At 50.3% G+C, this 20,395-nt stretch overlaps 1 protein-coding gene across 1 annotated transcript in view; it reads right to left on the bottom strand.

The window, feature by feature from the left end:
* LOC140385616 (uncharacterized) overlaps positions 1 to 20,395 on the bottom strand; it is a 44,527-nt gene that overhangs the window by 20,731 nt on the left and 3,401 nt on the right. Inside the window, exon 2 of the mRNA XM_072467948.1 lies at positions 10,668 to 10,767. The gene's annotated coding sequence lies outside the window, so the exon portion shown is untranslated. The remainder of the gene's footprint in view (positions 1 to 10,667; positions 10,768 to 20,395) is intronic.

Raw genomic sequence — 20,395 nt, 5'->3', positions numbered from 1 at the left:
ACCCCCCAACCTCCTCCCCGGCACGGACCCCCCATTTCCCTCCCCGGCACGGACCCTCCCATCCCACTCCCCGGCCCGGACCCCCCCATCCCCCTCCCCGGCCCGGACCCCCCACCCCCCTCCCCGGCCCAGACCCCCCATCCCCCTCCCCGGCACGGACCCCCCAACCTCCTCCCCGGCACGGACCCCAAACTCCTCCCCGGCACGGACCCCCCCAACCTCCTCCCCGGCACGGACCCCAACCTCCTCCCCTGCATGGACCCGCCCAACCTCCTCCCCGGCACGGACCCCCCATTCCCCTCCCCGGCACGGACCCCCCCATCCCCCTCCCCGGCCCGGACCCCCCATCCCCCTCCCCGGTCCGGACCCCCCATCCCCCTCCCCGGCCTGGACCCCCTATCCCCCTCCCCGGCACGGACCCCCCCAACCTCCTCCCCGGCACGGACCCCCCATCACACTCCCCGGCACGGACCCCCCCAACCTCCTCCCCGGCACGGACCCCAACCTCCTCCCCGGCACGGACCCCCAATCCCCCTCCCCGGCACGGACTCCCCATTCCCCTCCCCGGCACGGACCCCCCCATCCCCCTCCCGGCACGGGCCCCCCCATCCCCTTCCCCGGCCCGGACCCCCCATCCCCCTCCCCGGCCCAGACCCCTCAACCCCCTTCCCGGCCCGGACCCCCCATCACCATCCCCGGCACGGACCCCCCCAACCGCCACCCCGGCACGGATCCCAACCTCCTCCCCGGCACGGACCCCCCCAACCTCCTCCCCGGCACGGACCCCAACCTCCTCCCTGGCACGGACCCCCCAACCTCCTCCCCGGCATGGACCCCAACCTCCTCCCCGGCACAGACCCCCCCAACCTCCTCCCCGGCACGGACCCCCCATTCCCCTCCCCGGCACGGACCCCCGCATCCCACTCCCCGGCCCGGTCCCCCATCCCCCTCCCCGGCCCGGACTCCCCATCCCCCTCCCCGGCCCGGACGACAACCTCCTCCCCTGCATGGACCCCCCCCCAACGTCCTCCCCGGCACGGACCCCCCATTCCCCTCCCCGGCACGGACCCCCCATCCCCCTCCCCGGCACGGACCCCCCATCCCCCTCCCCGGCCCGGACCCCCCATCCCCCTCCCCGGACCCCCCATCCCCCTCCCCGGACCCCCCATCCCCCTCCCCGGCACGGACCCCCCCCAACCTCCTCCCCAGCATGGACCCCAACCACCTCCCCGGCACGGACCCCCCCAACCTCCTCCCCGGCACGGACTCCAACCTCCTCCCCTGCATGGACCCCCCCAACCTCCTCCCCGGCACGGACCCCCCATTCCCCTCCCCGGCACGGACCCCCCATCCCCCTCCCCGGCCCGGACCCCCCATCCCCCTCCCCGGCCCGGACCCCCCATCCCCCTCCCCGGACCCCCCATCCCCCTCCCCGGCCCGGACCCCCCATCCCCGTCCCCGGACCCCCCATCCCCCTCCCCGGCACGGACCCCCCCCAACCTCCTCCCCAGCACGGACCCCCAACCTCCTCCCCGGCACGGACCCCCCATCCCCCTCCCCGGCAGGGACCCCCCATCCCCCTCCCCGGCACGGACCCCCCATCCCCCTCCCCGGCACGGACCCCCCCAACCTCCTCCCCGGCACGGACCCCAACCTCCTCCCCGGCACGGACCCCCCATCCCCCTCCCCGGCACGGACCCCCCCAACCTCCTCCCCGACACGGACCCTCCAATCCTCCTCCCCGGCACGGACCCCCCTCCCGGCACTCCCCCGGAGTCCAGCACCATCTAACCACCCCCCACCCCCCCGCCACACACACACACACACAACCCGAGACACACCTCTCCCCACACATTCAGACTGCGGCCACGCCATCGCCTGCCCAGCGGCCAACCCCCCAGGCCGTCACTCACCTCCACGCTGGTCGGCGTGAAAAGGAGGTTTGATTTACGTCGACGTGAACGGTCATCACGTCGACGGGACTTCGGCCCATCCGGAAGGGAGAATATCGGCAGGCTGAAAATCGGCTGCCTTGCGCAGACCCGTGCTATTCTCCGAAGTCAGCGGCGCCATTAACGGCCCGCCGACCTTTCTCCCCTTGGAGACTTCGCCAACCAGCGGGGTGGGATTCACGGCGGCCAACGGCCATTCTCCGACCCGCTGGGGGGTCGGAGAATGACGCCCTCTCTCCCCTTTCTCTCACACACTCTACCTCTCTTTCTCTCACACACTCTACCTCTCTTTCTCTCACACACTCTACCCCACTTTCTCTCACACACTCTATCCCCTTTCTCTCACACACTCTACCTCTCTTTCTCTCACACACTCTACCTCTCTTTCTCTCACACTCTCTACCCCACTTTCTCTCACACACTTTACCCCCTTTCTCTCACACACTCTACCCCACTTTCTCTCACACACTCTATCCCCTTTCTCTCACACACTTTACCTCTTTCTCTCACCCACTCTACCTCTTTCTCTCACACACTCTACCTCTCTTTCTCTCACAAACTCTGCCTCCTTTCTCTCACACTTTACTCCCTTTCTCTCACACTACCTCTCTTTCTCTCACACACTCTACCTCTCTTTCTCTCACACACTCTCCCCCTTCTCTCACACACTTTACCCCTTTTCTGACATACTCTACCTCTCTTTCTCTCACAAACTCTGCCTCCTTTCTCTCACACTTTACCCACTTTCTCTCTCACACTCTCCCCCTCTTACTCTCACACACTCCATCCCTTTCTCTCGCTCATTCTATCATATTTCTCTCTCACACTTTACCCCCTTTCTCTCACACTCTACGTCTTTCTCTCATACTCTACCCCTCTTTCTCTAACACACTCTACCTCTCTTTCTCTCACAAACACTACCTCTCTTTCTCTCACACACTCTACCCCTCTTTCCCTCACACACTCTACCTCTCTTTCTCTCACACAATCTATCTCTTTCTCTCACACACTCTAACCCCTTTCTCTCACACACTCTATCCCCTTTCTCTCACACACTCTACCTCCCTTTCTCTCACACACTCTACCTCTCTTTCTCTCACACACTCTATCCCCTTTCTCTCACACACTCTACCTCTCTTTCTCTCACACACTTTACCCCCTTTCTCTCACACACTACCCCTCTCTCTCACTTTACCCCCTTTCTCTTGCACATTCTACCCTATTTCTCTCTCACACTTTACCCCCTTTCTCTCACACACTCTACGTCTTTCTCTCAATAATCTAACTCTCTTTCTCTCACAAACCCTACCCCCTTTCCCTCACATACTCGACCTCTCCTTCTCTCACACACTCTACCCCTTTCTCTCACACACGCTACCCCTTTCTCTCATACTCTACCCCTTTCTCTCACACACTCTACCTCTCTTTCTCTCACACATTCTTCCTCTCACACACTTTACCTCTCTTTCTCTCACACACTCTGCCTTTCTTTCTCTCACACTCTACCACTTTCTCTCACACACTACCCCTTTTTAGGTCTTACTTTTTGTCATTTTTAATGGGAGACGTGATGCTGGAAGGCTGATACTCATATCGGACACATGCACTTATCTCTCCCTCACACACTTACACTCACCTCCCTCTTTCACACACACTCACCTCTATCACACACACAGTCTCCCTCTCTCACACACGTGTCTCCCTCTCACATGCACGTCTCGCCCTTCCCTCTCTTACACTCACCCCTTTCTTTTACAAATGCCTTCTATTCCCCCTCACACATATCCTCTATCCCCACATATGCCCTCTACCCCCATCGCAAATGCATGCTACCCTCCCTTTCTCTTACACTTTATCCCCTTTTCCCTCACACTCAACCCCTCTTTCTCACACGCACTCTACCCCTTTTCTATCACATTTTACCCCCTTTCTCTCACACACTCTACCTCTCTTTCTCTCACACACTACCCCTTTCTCTCACACACTCTACCTCTCTTTCTCTCACACACTCTGCCTTTCTTTCTCTCACACACTACCCCTTTTTAGGTCTTACTTTTTGTCATTTTTAATGGGAGAGGTGATGCTGGAAGGCTGTTACTCATATCGGACACATGCACTTATCTCTCCCTCACACACTTACACTCACCTCCCTCTTTCACACACACTCACCTCTATCACACACACAGTCTCCCTCTCTCACACACGTGTCTCCTTCTCACATGCACGTCTCGCTCTTCCCTCTCTTCCACTCACCCCTTTCTCTTACAAATGCCTTCTATTCCCCCTCACACATACCCTCTATCCCCACATATGCCCTCTACCCCCATCGCAAACACATGCTACCCTCCCTTTCTCTCACACTTTATCCCCTTTCCCCTCACACTCAACCCCTCTTTCTCACACACATTCTACCCCTTTTCTATCACATTTTACCCCCTTTCTCTCACACTCTACCCCTCTTTCTGTCTCACAGTCTACTCCTCTTTCGCTCACACTCTACCCCTCTTTCTCACAGGTTACCGCTCTTTCTGTCACACAGTCTACGCCTCTTTGTCTCACTCTATCCCTCTTTCTGTCTCACACTCTACCCTGCTTTCTCTCACACTGTATCCCCTGTCTCTCACATACTCTACCCCCTTTCTCTCACACTTTACCATCTTTCTTTCATGCACTCCACCCCTCTTTCTCTCACTCTACCTTTTTCTCTCACACACTCTACCCTTTCTCTCACACACTCTACCTTTCTCTCACATATGCTACCTCTCTTTCTCTCACACACTCTACCTGTTTCTCTCACACACTTTACCCCCTTTCTGTCACACTCTATCCTTTTTCTTTCCCACACTCTACCCCTCTTTCTCTCACATGCTCTACCATTTTCTCTCACACACTTTATCCTCTTTTTCTCACACTCTACCCCTTTCACACACTCTATCTCATTCTCTCACATACAGTACCTCTCTTTCTCTCACACACTCTACCCCCCTTTATCTCCGGTACCCATTCCAAGGCCCATTCTGGTCCCCACCCAGAGGCCCATGCTGGCTCCCCACTCCGGGCCCCACTTCGAGGCTTGTTCCGACAATCCTCCGCTCCGAGGTCAGCTCTGACCAAATGTTCCAAAGCCAACCCCGACCCCCACGAATGCTCTGGCATACATGCTGGGAGTTCCATTCCAAGGCCTCTCTTTCCATTACTCCGCTGTCCATGCTTGTCCAATCAGAGGCGGACCTTTGATTGGATATGCAGATCTGCAATATTTTTCAAATTTTACAATAATAATAATAGTAATAAATGCGTCTGTCTGCTCACAGATCCCCTGGGAGGTTCCCATGTAGCCCCTGGATTCCACAGACTCAAGTTTGGGAACCCCTGCTCTACATCATTGCAATTTAAAAAAAAATCCCTTTCCCTTCTGTATGTTTAAGAGTTTAGTGACTGTTGTTGCATTTTATACGCAAGATTGGTGAGCCCACTCTACTTCTACTTTTTAATTTATTCCCTGTATACCCATTTGACACACAAAATAGAAAACCAGCATTAACAGTGCAAGAAGAACAATTAACTTAGTTATTGCAATCAGAGTTACTTTTCTGAAAATATGGACAGTGAGTTACTGCAGCCTAAGGTAAAATGGTGGCATTGTGGTTATCTCACTGGAATAGTAATCTAAACGGCAGACCATTGTTCCGGAGCCATGGAATTAAAAAAAAAAATTAAAAATCTGGGTTTTCTCAGTAATTGTTACCAGGAAACTCATTAATTGTTGTAAAATAAACCACCTGGTTCAAATTACTGAAGGAAATCTGCCACCCTTACCTGGTCTGGACTACGTGACTTTAATCCACAGCAATGTGGTTGACTCTTAACTTAGATCAAGGGTAACTGGGAATGGGCAACAAATGGGCAGCACGGTAGCACAGTGGGCATTGGTGCTTCACAGCACCAGGGACCAGGTTTGATTCCCGGCTTGGGTCACTGTCTGTGTGGAGTCTGCACATATCTGCGTGGGTTTCCTCCGGATGCTCTGGTTTCCTCCCACAAGTCCCGAAAGACGTGCTGTTAGGTGAATTGGACATTCTGAATTCTCCCTCAGTGTACCCGAACAGGCGCCGGAATGTGGCGATAGGGGATTTTCACAGTAACTTTGTTACAGTGTTAAGGTAAGCCTACTTGTGACACTAATAAAGATTATTATTATTACGTTCTGAAGGGCAACTAGGGATGGTCAGTAAATGTTGGCCTAACCAACGACGTCCACAGCCCGTAAATGAATTTTTAAAAAATGATGCTGGGCTTGCCAGTGACACCCACATCCAATGAACAAAACGAAAAACAAGCACTATTGATAATTTAAACCCATCATTGAGTTGGTACGTTCATGGGAACACTACCAGTGTCTTGCACTTGATAGGGAATATGGTAATCTTTTGGAAAGAAGTTTCAGTAATTTGGAACTGTCCCATGTTTTTTGGAATGAATAACTAAAGCATTTCAACATATCTCAGTTTTGCAATAAATGCATGAAGCTATCCACAACACCAATGCCAGCACCATAATACTGGCAGAGTGAATAGGTAATTACAGAAATAAATCTTTGAACTGAGTTTTGCAAAAGCTACTGAAAAATGTTACTACGTTTGTAATCCATAATGTTTAGGAAACAAGTCTGCAATCACCTAAATTTATAAATTGTATATGAAAGTGTTACACAATGGATTCAACCGTGTCCAAATGGCACTGGGTGGGTGGACAGTAAAAGTCATCCACGGGACTTAATCAAGGTCACATTTTCTTCCAGTTGCTTATTATTTTAACCCAGTCTTCTGAGTACATGAGAAAGATACCCCATAGCAAGCAGCAGGGTTCTTTAAATATGCAGATTAGGCCTGACGGCTATTTTAACCAGGGGTTAGTGATTTCAGATTACCCATAGATCAATCTGGCAAGAAAGGAGTCATGGCCAGAATAGGGTCCAAAAGGTAAGCGGTTTTGCATTAAAAACAAAATTGCTTTGTGAGGCTGCGAGGCAGAAAAAAACACAAAGAAGGAAAGTTAAGGCATCCCTGCCCTGGTTTTCATCTCTACTCTGAATATAACCCTCCCAAAACCCTAAGCAGCTACTTTCCCAAAGGCTGGGAGCCCTTCCTTCAGTCCCTGGTACTGGCCAACTACTGCCTCCCACAGGTTTCAATTGGGCTCATGCAGATAAGTCCCAAATTAAATTTCCCCGGGTCTGTTGAGGTCAGGATTATGTGCTGTCATCTTGAACTCTGCTCATACAACTCCAAAATTACTATCTACTATCCGCCAATTGAGACTGTAAGTAGGCTGCCATTGGATCAGTAATTTCCCAATGTTACATGCATCAATCCACGGTATTACGCAATTAGTAGTCCACAGCTTACTTTTATAGGTTTGGCCCTGGAGATATTCATCTGCATCCTCTGACGCACGTTTAGAATGTGAACTCAGTATCTGGTGAACTGATTCATTCATAGAATTTACAGTGCAGAAGGAGGCCATTCGGCCCATCGAGTCTGCACCAGCTCTTGGAAAGAGCATCCTCCCCAAGCCCACACTATCCCCGTAACCCAGTAACCCCACCCAACACTAAGGGCAATTTTGGACACTAAGGGCAATTTAGCATGGTCAATTCACCTAACCTGTACATCTTTGGACTGTGGGAGGAAACCGGAGCACCCGGAGGAAACCCACGCACACACGGGGAGAACATGCAGACTCCGCACAGACAGTGACCCAAGCCAGGAATCGAACCTGGGACCCTGGAGCTGTGAAGCAAGATTCCTGAGCCATTGCCCTGATGCTCTGTGAATCTCCAAATACAAGACCCCTCTCAATAGAGCAGGCCATGTCAGCTCCTTAAGTGGCACTTGCGAGGATAAGCTTCAGATGCTGTAGCTCCAATCTGACCGTCTTCCTGTCACGAAGCACACTGATGTTATCTGTGATGGTATCCCAAATTGGAACACCGATTTGTGGGGGTGTATAGTTTTATTTTGGTGTGAGGAGACAATTGAAACCCCATTGAGAGTAAAAGCCCTGTCGTCTGGTAACAATTATTAAAGACTATTTATTCAAGTAAAACATAAACAGATAAACAGCACTATTCTATTCTCATGACGATGTATCAATTACTAAACGCACACAGAGGATGTACCCCTTCTTACAAAATATATCTATGGTACCTGAACTCCATAAGACATCCCCTGTTCTCGAAACATCCAAATTGAATAACCAGCTATAGTTACCACAATACAGGGACAATATTCAAATCTGGGAACTATTATTTTCCTGGTCCAGCAAAGATATTTTAAAATTGCTGTTATGAAGGTTTTCTGCACTGCCTTGGCTCTGAGACGTAGACCTTTGTTTGCTGTAAACTCGGCCTTCAGGCCTGGTGGCTGGAAACTGGCCTGTTCGCTTTCTGAGGCTGCTAGATGGTAACTGCTGTCCTGGTTATCATAGAATTTACAGTGCCGAAGGAGGCCATTCGGCCCATCGAGTCTGCACCGGCTCTTGGAAAGAGCACCCTACCCAAATTCAGCACCTCCACCCTATCCCCATAACCCAGTAACCCCACCCAACACTAAGGGCAATTTTGGACACTAAGGGCAATTTTATCATGACCGGGTTTGGGCAATTATACCATTGGTGTTCTTTGATTTTGCCTTCTGGGTATTTGGCCGTCTGCTACTATCAACTTCCTTGAATATACATTACCATATGCATATCTCAGGGATCTTCCCAATCGTCTATAATCTGTTTCTCCTCCAGAAGCTATTTATACTTGATTATTATCTAAACGGCCATTCTAAAGTTGTTACTGGGAGTGACACATACCAATTCAGGCCTTTTGAAAACTGTCTACTGCTGTCTCCAGGCAGATTCATGACACTTCCTCTAAGCTCAAAACTTGAGTTAAATCTTGGAAGGAGAAGTCAGTGTCAAGATTGGCAGGAACAGATGAATGGTATCTCAAAACAACATGAACTGGATACCACAAAAAAAGGGGGCTGGAAAGCCAAAACATTTGGGGAATTGCATTATCCAACCTCACAAGATCAGTTCTGGTTCACCTTCTGCCCAATATATCAAAGGTGGCCTCTTCCATTGCAGACAGCACCTGAAAAGATGCTGGCCCTTCTGTGTGCATCTGCTCACTTTTGAATGTCACCTTCTACATAAGAAACGCAATGTGTTAATGTAGCAAGCTGAAGTTGTGTGTGGGAGGGAAAAAAGTGTGGCGTATCCGTGAAAGATTCCATTTCTGCAGAAGAGAAGAATAATTGAGAGGACAGAATGTGCAGGGGTAAGCAGAAACTAAGAATTCTACATGTAGGAGTCTTTCGTAATAGTGCTAGTCAGGTGATTGAATCCTCTATGACAATGCTACCCGTTCGTGGCTGCTATGCTATACCCATTCACCTGCGCGGCCACCTCCTACTATTATTGCTGTGTGATTAGCAACTGTGCATGCTGGAAATAGGACATCCCGATGATTTCCTCTACAAGGACTTCTCTGGTGCGTATAAAAATTGAGAAGGCCTTGCATAACTTACAGTGAATCTTCCCTATTCCAAGTCTCAAGTCTAAACCTTGCTACAAAGTCACTATACACCTCCCATTGTGAGTTATCATAGAATTTACAGTGCCGAAGGAGGCCATTCGGCCCATCGAGTCTGCACCGGCTCTTGGAAAGAGCACCCTACCCAAATTCAGCACCTCCACCCTATCCCCATAACCCAGTAACCCCACCCAACACTAAGGGCAATTTTGGACACTGAGGGCAATTTATCATGGCCAATCCACCTAACCCGCACATCTTTGGACTGTGGGAGGAAACCAGAGCACCCGGAGGAAACCCACGCACACACGGGGAGGATGTGCAGACTCCGCACAGACAGTGACCCAAGCCGGAATCGAACCTGGGACCCTGGAGCTGTGAGGCAATTGTGCTATCCACAATGCTACCGTGCTGCCCTTAGATGCAGGGTCCCTTTAATTGGGACTGTTTCTGCCTAAATTCGTGTATACACACCCCCACCCTTCCAAATGGGTGCGTCGCATGACAAGTACACTGACAGCTGGCCCATCACAAAAATCGGCTAAAGTCAACAACATGTGATTAGTGGTGGATTTGGATTCCCAGAAATGTATAATAAATAGGTGCTGCAAAGAAATCCGAGTTTGACAAGTCAAATTTCAACAAAGCAAACAACCAAGGATATCAAAAGAAAGCTCAGTATAGGGTTGAAAATACCAAGCTGGAGTTTGGGAAGGTTCCATAAGGAGCAAGCTCAATGAACATTTTAGCAAATTTGGAACAATTGTATATCTGCAGGTTGGTTACCAAAATGATCTGAGGATGACTTATTCAGTTTGAATAGAAATGGTGGTGGCACAGTGATTAGCCTCACAATGCCAGGGACCTAGGTTTAATTCAGGCCTTGGGTGACTGTGTGGAGTTTGTGCATTCTGCCCGTGTCTGCATGGGTTTCCTCCCACATTCCAAAGATGAGCAGGTTAGGTGGATTGGCCATGTTAAAATTGCTCCTTAGTGTCCAAAGATGTGGGGTTACGGGGATAGGGCGGGGGAATGGGCCTAGGTAGGGTGCTTTCATTGGGCCGGTGCAGCCTCGATGGACTAAATGGCCTCCTTCTGCACTGTCGGGATTCTATGGGCACACTTACTTTTAAACAGCATATATCCAAAATTGTTTGGTGTTTCTTGCCCGGGTCTTTAGATTCTGCAGCCTTTATTCTGTGCTCTTCATACTTGTTTGTAAGAGTTCTTGTCCACATATTTTAAAAGAGAAGATGGTAGCAGTTGATAAAGTGACAGTTGTAAAATTGTATTTATTGAAGGAAGTCAACTGAAATTGAAACTGAAGATCTTTAACAGTCGTTACATCCAGTCAATGGGTATAAGAATCTACATTAAATGCTCGGGAGAAGCTGAGACATTGCATCCTTACTGCTATCACCCCTTCCCCATCCACTTCCCCTCTTTTACATGCACAAACAATTGTCTGTGTTCCAACCTGTGAAGTTTGAGTAAGTTATCAATCTATCTGGACAAAGGTATCAATATTATGAAGCAGATGTTGTCTTGATACACATTTTTTTACATCTAACACAAAATCCATTTTCGTAAGCTCGCTTTCAAATCAAAACATGGCTTCATACGTACAAATGAGGTCATATGTATAAAGTTATCTGGATGAAAAGTTAACCCATTCTATTGTTAATACTTGCATTGGACATTATATGAACTATAACTATACACTGATCTATCTGACTGATAAAACTCTGACACACCATATAATTCAAAGTAAAGCTATGAGTTAAGTTCAAGAAATGCAATTAACAGTAAGAATAATAAAGTGCAAAAAAGGTTTTCTTATACCCTATGCATTGTAAAATCAAAATGTTCAAACAATTACAGCTGCAGATTGTTTTGTGTGTTTGGAAATATTATAATGCACTGATATTACCACAACAGAATTGAACTTTAAATCTGAAACGCACTGTTGCAGTCAAATCCCTTATGAGTAAACATTGTACTTAGACTATATATCTTTTAGGCCTAGTGACATATCTATGTGAAAACAAATATGGCAAAGATTTAACTTGTTAACGGATGCTTCTGTCAAATAAACCCAACTCAGCAAGGTAGCTTTTGTCAAGAGTAAAACTGCAGAATGTCACATTGTAAATAATATCTTGGGCTAAAGCCAGTATTTATCCTGTCAAACATGGCTGTTGCCTGGCATCGAATTGACATTAACTGTGCCTGATTCAACTCTGCCTACATCAGTCCACAGTTGCTGCATTTTCATACATATTAGAAGACATACAAATGAGAAAGAGCAATTGGAAAAGGCAGTGAGGTAAAGGAAGCAACTGGTAATGTTCTAGACATTCCTCAACTGCATCAACCAGATATTTGTACCATTGGTCCTACCTTCAGAAGGAAACTAATGACCGTCTTTTAGACAGCACGAACACTGTGGATTTTACAAGGTGCACCTCTGAAATCTCCATGGGTGTGCCTGGAAGATTTACAGTTGCAGTGAACCTTGGAGCACATAGCGACTCTGCAATCATTGCAGTGGAGCATCGCCAAGCCCAAACACTAGTGACAATTTTATTTGCTTCACTTAATGGCAACAGGGATGGCCCTAAAGTCAGTGTGCTGCACTTATTGTCTTATTCCCATTCTGATCTGACCTGCAGCTATATTGAGTAGTGCTCTCAGAACCAGGACCCTTGCATGCACCTGAAACAGGCAGAAGCCACAATATAATTTGTACATTAGAGTCCCATGATGTCAATCTGGACCTGACAATATATTTATGCGTGAAAGTGATAGTGTGCAACTGGACCAACTGGAGTCAAACAACAATAGTATTTATGGGAGCACTCATAACACAGCTATGTATAATAATAATAATCTTTATTATTGTAACAAGTAGGCTTACATTAACACTGCAATGAAGTTACTGTGAAAATCTCCTAGTCGCCACACTTCGGTGCCTGTTCGGGTACACTGAGGGAGAATTCAGAATGTCCAAATTACCCAACAGGATGGCATTGTGATTCTTGAGTGTTGGAGCTGCAGGTATCGAGACAAGTGAAGAATATTCCAACACACTCCTGAATTGTGTCTTGTTGATGGACAGACTTTGGGAGTTAGAAAATGAGTTACTTGCCACAGAATTCCCAGCCTCTGTCCTACCCTTGTATCCTCAGTATTTAAGTGAGTTTTCCAGTTGGTTTCTGATCAATAGTGACCTCCCAGGATGTTGATGGGTGGGGAAATCAGCGATGGCAATGAATGCCATGTAGAGGTGGTTAGATTATCTCTCTTGTTGGAGATGGTCATTGTCTGGCACTTGTTTCTTCCAATTTATAAGCCCAAACTTCATTGCTGTCCAGGTCTTGCTGCATATGGACATGACACAAACTGCTTCAGTATCAGAGGAATTGCTAATGTTACTGTGATTTCTGTAAACATCCCCAATAATGATCTTATGATGAATAGGAAGTTAATTGAAAAAGCAGCTGAAGATGATTCAACAAAGAACACTACCCTGATCAATGCCTGGGGCTGAAATGAATGACCCCTACCAACCACATGCATTTCCCTTTGTGTCAAGGATGACTCCAGCCAGTGGAGAGTGCTCCCTTATTTCCATTGACTTTAGGTTAACAATGGATGTTTGTAACACAATTGGTTTGAAAGTTGTCTTGATATCTAAATCACTTTCACCTCACCTTTGGAATTTAGCTCTTTTGTCCAATTTGGGTCAAGGTTGTAACGGAGTCTGGAGCAATAGGACTTTTGCCAACACTTCCCATCGCTTTTCTGCTGATTGAGAGTAGACTCTTGGGCCGGGATTCTCCAAAATCCCGGCCAAGTGTTGACGCTGGCATAAACACCGGAGTGGTTCACGCCGATGTCAAAGGGCCTCCTGGCCCAGCAATTCATTGGTCTCCAGGGGGCTCCAGCGCCGAAAGGCAGCCCTGCACGGGTCCGCGCATGCGCGCGATGGCCGTCTCCGCCCTGGCGCGTGTGTGTGGTTGCAACATGTCAGGTACTTTACAGCGGCTCGCTTGGAAGTAGGTAAGCCCCCTCCAGATTGCGGCCGCCTGCCGATCGGAAGCCCCTGATTGTGGGCCTGGACCCCGTGGAAACCTCTCCCTCCCCCAGAGTCAGATCCCCCCGATCCAAGATGGGACCACGCCGGTGGAACTCGGTGGGAGTTCGGCCTGTCGCCCATGGGGAATCGCCGCAGTGGCCTATTTCAGCGCCCCCCTGACCGGCGCCACGGCGACCGCAACTGCCGCCGATTCTCTGGTCGCTGATGAATCGTGTCTCGGCATCGGAGCGGTGTGGTGGGAATTTCCCACGCCCCCGGCGATTCTCCGACCCGGCACAGGCTCGCAGAATCCCGCACTTGGGATGGTTATAGGCCAGGTTGGATTGGTCCTGCTCCCTGGAAACAAGACCTACCTGGGAAATGTTTACATGGTCTGGTGGATGCCAATGTTAGCTGTGCTGGAATAGCTTGGCTAGAGACACACCTAATTCTGGAGCATTGGTCTTCATCACTACATGTGGGATATCATCAGGACATGTAGCCTTTGCTGCCCCTTGTGCGCTCCACCATTTACTGACATCACATGAAATGAATGAAATTAACTGAAGACAGATTTGTGTTGGTGAGGAACCTTGCAAGAAGACCAAAAAGACTAATTTGAAACTTGGCTGAAGGTGGTTGCTCTGCTTCCGCACTGTCCTTTTGACTCCTTTGCTGGATTCTGCCATCATTAGTAATGGGGATCTTGACACCTTCTCCTGCCATTATTAACTTAGTTGTCCACGGGACTTCCGGTGGCGGCTATGAAGGAGTAAGTCGCACATTAGGTGGCTCCCGCTCTGGTCAGATTTTTGGACCTTGCCCCCGTTTTTCTACCGGTCTTGAATTGTAAAACGGATGTTAGTGGCAATTGTTTACTGAATTCCCACTTCGGTGCATGGAGAGCAGGACTAGAAGTGTTCGTAAGGGCAGAAACAAAAAGAGAGAAGGCTTGGGCTGTAGCTGCCAAAGAAGACAGCATGGCGGAGGTTCGGACCTCTGGTTTGCCGACCCAGCAGTCTATGGATCAGCTGATGCAAGTCATTCAGGAAGGCTTTGCTACGCAGAAACGGCACTGCTTGGACCCGATAAAAGAGTCGATTGAGCGGTTGGAGCATAGATTGGACGTCCAGGATCGGGCGATCCAGAAGGTGGAGAAGGCGCTGGCTGAGCAGGAGGAACATCAGACTGCGGTGGAGCTGGAGGTGGGGATGCTGAGGGACCAGCAGAAGAAGCTCCTGGAGAAGGTGGAGGACCTAGAAAATAGTTCCCGCTGGCAGAACCTAAGAATCGTTGGGCTCCCGGAGGGGTCCGAAGAATGGACGCTGGGGCATACATTGCAGACATGTTTGTGAAGCTGCTGGGGGATGGGGCATTCCCCCGGCCCTTGGAGGTGGATAAGGCTCACAAAGCATTCGCGAGGAAGACACCCTCGGGCAATGGTGGTGAGATTCCACAGGTTCTTGGATAAGGACCGCATTCTACAGTGGACCAAGCAGACATGGAGCTGTAAATGGGATAATAGCATCCTGCAGGTTTACCAGGACCTGAGTGTAGAGGTGGCCAGGAGGAGAGCAGGCTTCAACCAGATCAGGTCGATCCTTTTTAGGAAAAAGGTGAAGTTTGGACTGTTATACCCAGCCCGTCTCTGGGTCACGCATGAGGATCAGCACTTCTACTTCGAGTCGCCTGAGGACACGTTGGACTTTGCGAAAAACAAAGGCCTGGTGATGGATTGAGAACTTTTGAACTTGACTGCAACGTTCATGTTTTTGTTTTTTGTTTTTGTTTCTGTTTTTGTAAAAAGTTTCCCGTTTTGCATTTCATGGAAGATGTTTGTGTTGCCGTTTGCATTGATTTGGAACCAGCAGTAGAGCTGAGTGAGTTAAGGTTTTCATTTGCACTGTTGGGGGATGGAGGGGTGCTTCTTTTGATCTTGGTGTTTTTCTGTTGGGCAATTGTGTGGAGATTGTTTGATGTTGGAGTGTGTTTGTATGAGGGGAGGAGAGAGTGGGGAGGGAACAATTGGTGGAAGACTATCTGGCACCGGGGATGGGGGCCTCCAAGCTAACTCTTGGAAGCGCAGTGGGGGGGGTGTGCATGTTTTGTTTAGTAAAGGGATCGGGCTACAGGGTGTTGTTACTAGGGGGGAGGGGGGGGTGAATGTTCTGCTGACGAGGGAGGGACTTAGGCTGAGGGACAGTGAGGAGGTTGGGGGCGGGGGCTGCCTGGGGATGGACCGGTGGAGGTGCAGAGCACGGGCTGGAGGCAGGCCTAAAAATGGGGATGGCTGATCATCAGAGGGGGGGAGCAATGAGCCCCCCAACTAGGCTGATCACCTGGAATGTTCGAGGGTTAAATGGGCCGGTCAAAAGGGCACGTGTGTTAGCGCACCTTAGGGGATTGAAGGCGGACGTGGTAATGTCGCAGGAGATGCACCTTAGAGTTACGGACCAGGTTAGACTGAGGAAAGGCTGGGTCAGTCAGGTCTTTCACTCGGGACTAGATTCAAAGACTAGAGGGGTCGCGCTCCTGATCAATAAGCGGGTGGTGCTTGAGGCGGGTAGAATAATCTTGGACGTGGGAGGTCGGTACATTATGGTCAGTGGGAAGCTAGAGGGGATGGAGGTGGTATTAGTAAATGTGTATGTGCCAAATTGGGATGATGTGGAGTTTATAAAGAGGATGCTGGGGAAGATACCGGACCTGGACTCACACAGGTTGGTCATGGGAGGGGACTTCAACACAGTTATGGACCCTGGCTTGGACCGGTCAAGCTCGAAAACGGGCAGGGTGCCAGCAATGGCAAAGGAACTAAGAGGGTTCATGGAGCTGATGGGGGGGGGAGGATTCATGGAGATTTGGGCAGCCGGGGCAGTAGAAGTTCTCCTTCTACTCACACGTGCATAAAGTGTATTCCCGGATTGATTTCTTTATTTTGAGCAGGGCCTTGCTGGCTGGTGGTGGACATGGGGTACTCAGCGATTAAAATCTCAGACCATGCTCCGCACTGGGTTGACCTACAGGTTAGTAAAGACAGTAACCAACGCCCGCACTGGAGGTTGGATGTGGGACTTTTGGCGGATGAAGGGGCTGAGGAAATGTATTCAGAGCTACCTGCAGGTCAATGACACGGGGAAATTTCAGCAGCGGTGGTGTGGGAAGCACTGAAGGCGGTGGTCAGGGGGGAACTGATCTCGATCCGGGCCCATAGGGAGAAGGTGGACAGGGCGGAGATGGACCGACTGGTAAAGGAGTTACTACTGATTGATAGGAGGTATGAGGAGACCCCAGAGGCCGGGCTTTTAAGGAAACGGCGGAGGTTACAGGCGGAGTTTAGCTTGCTGACCACAGGGAGGGCGGTGGAGCAGCTGAGAAAGGCGAGGGGGGGGCGGTCTATGAACATGGAGAGAAGGCCAGCAGAATACTTGCACAGCAGCTTAGGAAGAGGGAGGCAGCTAGGGAGATAGGGAAAGTAAAGGAAGGAGATGGGAACCTAGTTGGTGATTCAGTAGGGGTAAATAAGGTGTTTAGGGATTTCTACAGCAGGCTGTACAGGTCGGAACCCCCTACGGGGATGAGCCACTTCTTGGAGGGGCTGAATTTCCTAAAGGTGGACGGGGAGCGGGTAGAAGGGCTGGGGGCCCCAATCTTGCTGGAGGAGATAATGGAGGGCCTGAAGACCATACAGGCGGGTAAGGCCCCAGGCCCGGACGGGTACCCAGTGGAGTTTTATAAAACGTTCTCGGGGATATTGGGGCCGGTGTTGTGGATGTTCCATGAGGCAAGGGAAAGAGGGGTAGTGCCCCCGACGATGTCACAGGCAATGATTTCGCTGATTCTTAAGCGGGACAAGAACCCGGAGCTGTGTACGTCCTACAGGCCGATCTCCCTGTTGAATGCAGATGCCAAGTTGCTGGCCAAAATCTTGTCCTCTAGGATCGAGGATTGTGTTCCGGACATAATTGGGGAGGACCAGACGGGGTTTGTTAAGGGCAGGCACTTGGTGGCCAATGTAAGAAGGCTGTTAAATGTGATCATGATGCCCCCGGAAGGTAGGGAGGTGGAGGTAGTGATCGCAATGGATGTAGAAAAGGCTTTTGATTGGGTAGAATGGGACTATCTGTGGGAGATACTGGGACGGTTCAGATTTGGGTGGGGCTTTATTGACTGGGTCAGGTTACTGTATCAGGCTCCTGTGACAAATAGGACAATATCGGACTATTTTAGACTGCACCAGAGGACGAGACAGGGATGCCCCCTCTCCCCACTGTTGTTTGTGCTGGCTATAGAGCTGTTGGCAATTGCTGAGAGCCTCGAGGGGCTGGAGAGCACAGGGTTTTGCTCTATGCGGATGACCTGCTTCTGTATGTTTCGGACCCAATAGAGGGGATGGAAGAAATCATGAGGACTCTAGGGAATTTGGCCGATTTTCGGGGTATAAGCTTAATATGGGAAAGAGTGAGATGTTTGTGGTCCAGGCGAGGGGACAGGAGAGGTGACTGGTAGAGCTGCCGTTTAGGTTAGTAAAGGGAAGCTTTAGGTACCTAGGCATCCAAGTGGTCACAGGCTTCGTCTGGGCTGGCAAGACCCCGCGAATAAGGAAAGTAATGCTTGAGCGGAGTTGGGGAGAGGGTGGGCTGGCGCTGCCAAATTTTAGCAACTGTTACTGGGCGGCTAATATAGCCATGATCAGGAAGTGGGTGGTCGGGGAGGGGTCAGCATGGGTGCGTATGGAGGCGGCTTCATGTAAGGGCACCAGTTTGGGGGTGTTGGTAACTGCGCCTCTGCCATTCCCGCCGGCACGGTACTCCACCAGTCCAGTGGTGGTGGCGGCCCTGAAAGTTAGGGGCCAGTGGAGGCGGCATGTGGGAGCAGTGGGAGCATCGGTCTGGGCCCCAATCTGTGATAATCACCGGTTTGCCCCGGGGAGTATGGATGGGGGGGGGGGGGTTCCGGTTATGGCGAAGAGCGGGGATTGAGAGGATGGGGGATCTGTTCATAGATGAAGTTTTCCGACTATGAGGGCGTTGGAGGAAATGTTTGGGTTGGCGAGGGGAAATGAATTCAGGTATCTGCAGGTGCGGGACTTCCTTCGTAAACAGGTGTCAACCTTCCCGCTCCTACCGCTAAGGGGGATTCAGGACTGGGTAGTTTCTAGAGGGTGGGTAGGAGAAGGGAGCTTATGGGGTTGGAGGAGACGCAGACGGAGGAGCTGAAGCACAATTGGGAGAAGGAGCTGGGAGGTGAGATAGAGGATGGTCTATGGGCAGACGCGTTGAGTAGTCAACACGTCTGCAACATGTGCCAGACTCAGCCTGATACAATTTAAGGTTGTTCACCGGGCTCACATGACAGTGGCCCAGTTGAGCAGATTCTTTGGGGTGGAGGACAGGTGTGCAAAATGTGCGGGAGGACCGGCGAACCATGTCCACATGTTTTGGACATGTCCAAAGCTTAGGGGATTTTGGCAGGGGTTTGAGGACGTCATGTCCACGGTGTTAAAAACAAGGGTGGCGCTGAGTCCAGAGGTGGCGATTTTCGGGGTGTCAGAAGACCTGGGAATCCAGGAGGAGAAAGAGGCAGATGTTCTGGCCTTTGTTTCCCTGGTAGCCTGGAGACGGATACTATTAGCATGGAGGGACTCAAAGCCCCTGAAGTCGGAAACCTGGCTATTGGACATGGCTAGCTTTCTATGTTTGGAGAAAATCAAGTTTGCCTTGAGAGGGTCACCCAGAGGTGGCAACCGTTCATCGACTTCTTTGCGGGAGATTAATCGTCAGCAGACTGGGGGGGGGGGGGGGGGGGGGGGAGGAGTAGTTTAGATTAGAGTAGGGGGTCAATAAGGGTGGATCTGTACGAGAGGTAAATGGCTTTTACACTATATTTATGGTTTCATGTATATTGTTTATTTTGTTGTTGTCACTATACCAAAAATATCTCAATAAAATGTTTATTAAAAAAAAACTTAGTTGTCCACCAGAATTTGTGACCGAATGTGACAGGACTCCAAAGTTTTGACTTGCTCCATTGGTTGTGGGATCACGGTAGCACAGTGGTTATTACTGTTGTTTCACAGCACAGGGGCTCAGGTTCGATTCCCGGCTTGGGTCACTATCTGTGTGGAGTCAGCATGTTTCTCCGTGTCTGCGTGGGTTTCCTCCGGGTGCTCCGGCTTCCTCCCAGTCGTGTAGGTTAGGTGGATTGGCTATAAAAATTGCCCTTTGTGTCCAAAAAGGTTAGGAGGGATTACTGGGTTACGGGGATAGGGTGGGGGTGTGGGCTTAAGTAGGGTGCTCTTTCCAAGGGCTGGTGCAGACTAGATGGGCTGAATAGCCTCCTTCTGCACTGTAAATTGTATGATTCTCGTATGTGTCAAATTTTGTTTTATAATGCTCCTGTGGAGCCCCTTGTACATTTAATTACATTAAAGGTTCAATGTAAAGATGTCCAAAGATGTGCAGGTTAGGTGGATTGGCCATGATCAATGGGCAGGTTTATAGGGATAGGGCGGGAGAGTGAACCTAGGTAAGGTGCTCTTTCGGAGGGTCGACGGGCCGAATAGTAGGGTGCAGGCTCAATTGGCCGAATAGCCTCCTTCTGCACTGTCGGGATTCTATGGATAAATACCAGGGGCAAAATTCTCCGGAAACGGCGTGATGTCCGCCGACTGGCGCCCAAAACGGCGCAAATCAGACAGGCATCGCGCCGCCCAAAGGTGCGGAATGCTCCGCATCTTTGGGGGCCGAGCCCCAACCTTGAGGAGCTCGGTCGGCG

This window comes from Scyliorhinus torazame, chromosome 11, assembly GCF_047496885.1.
Source record: "Scyliorhinus torazame isolate Kashiwa2021f chromosome 11, sScyTor2.1, whole genome shotgun sequence".
NCBI classification, from domain to species: Eukaryota; Metazoa; Chordata; class Chondrichthyes; order Carcharhiniformes; family Scyliorhinidae; genus Scyliorhinus; species Scyliorhinus torazame.
This window is presented reverse-complemented; position numbering and strand designations above follow the sequence as displayed.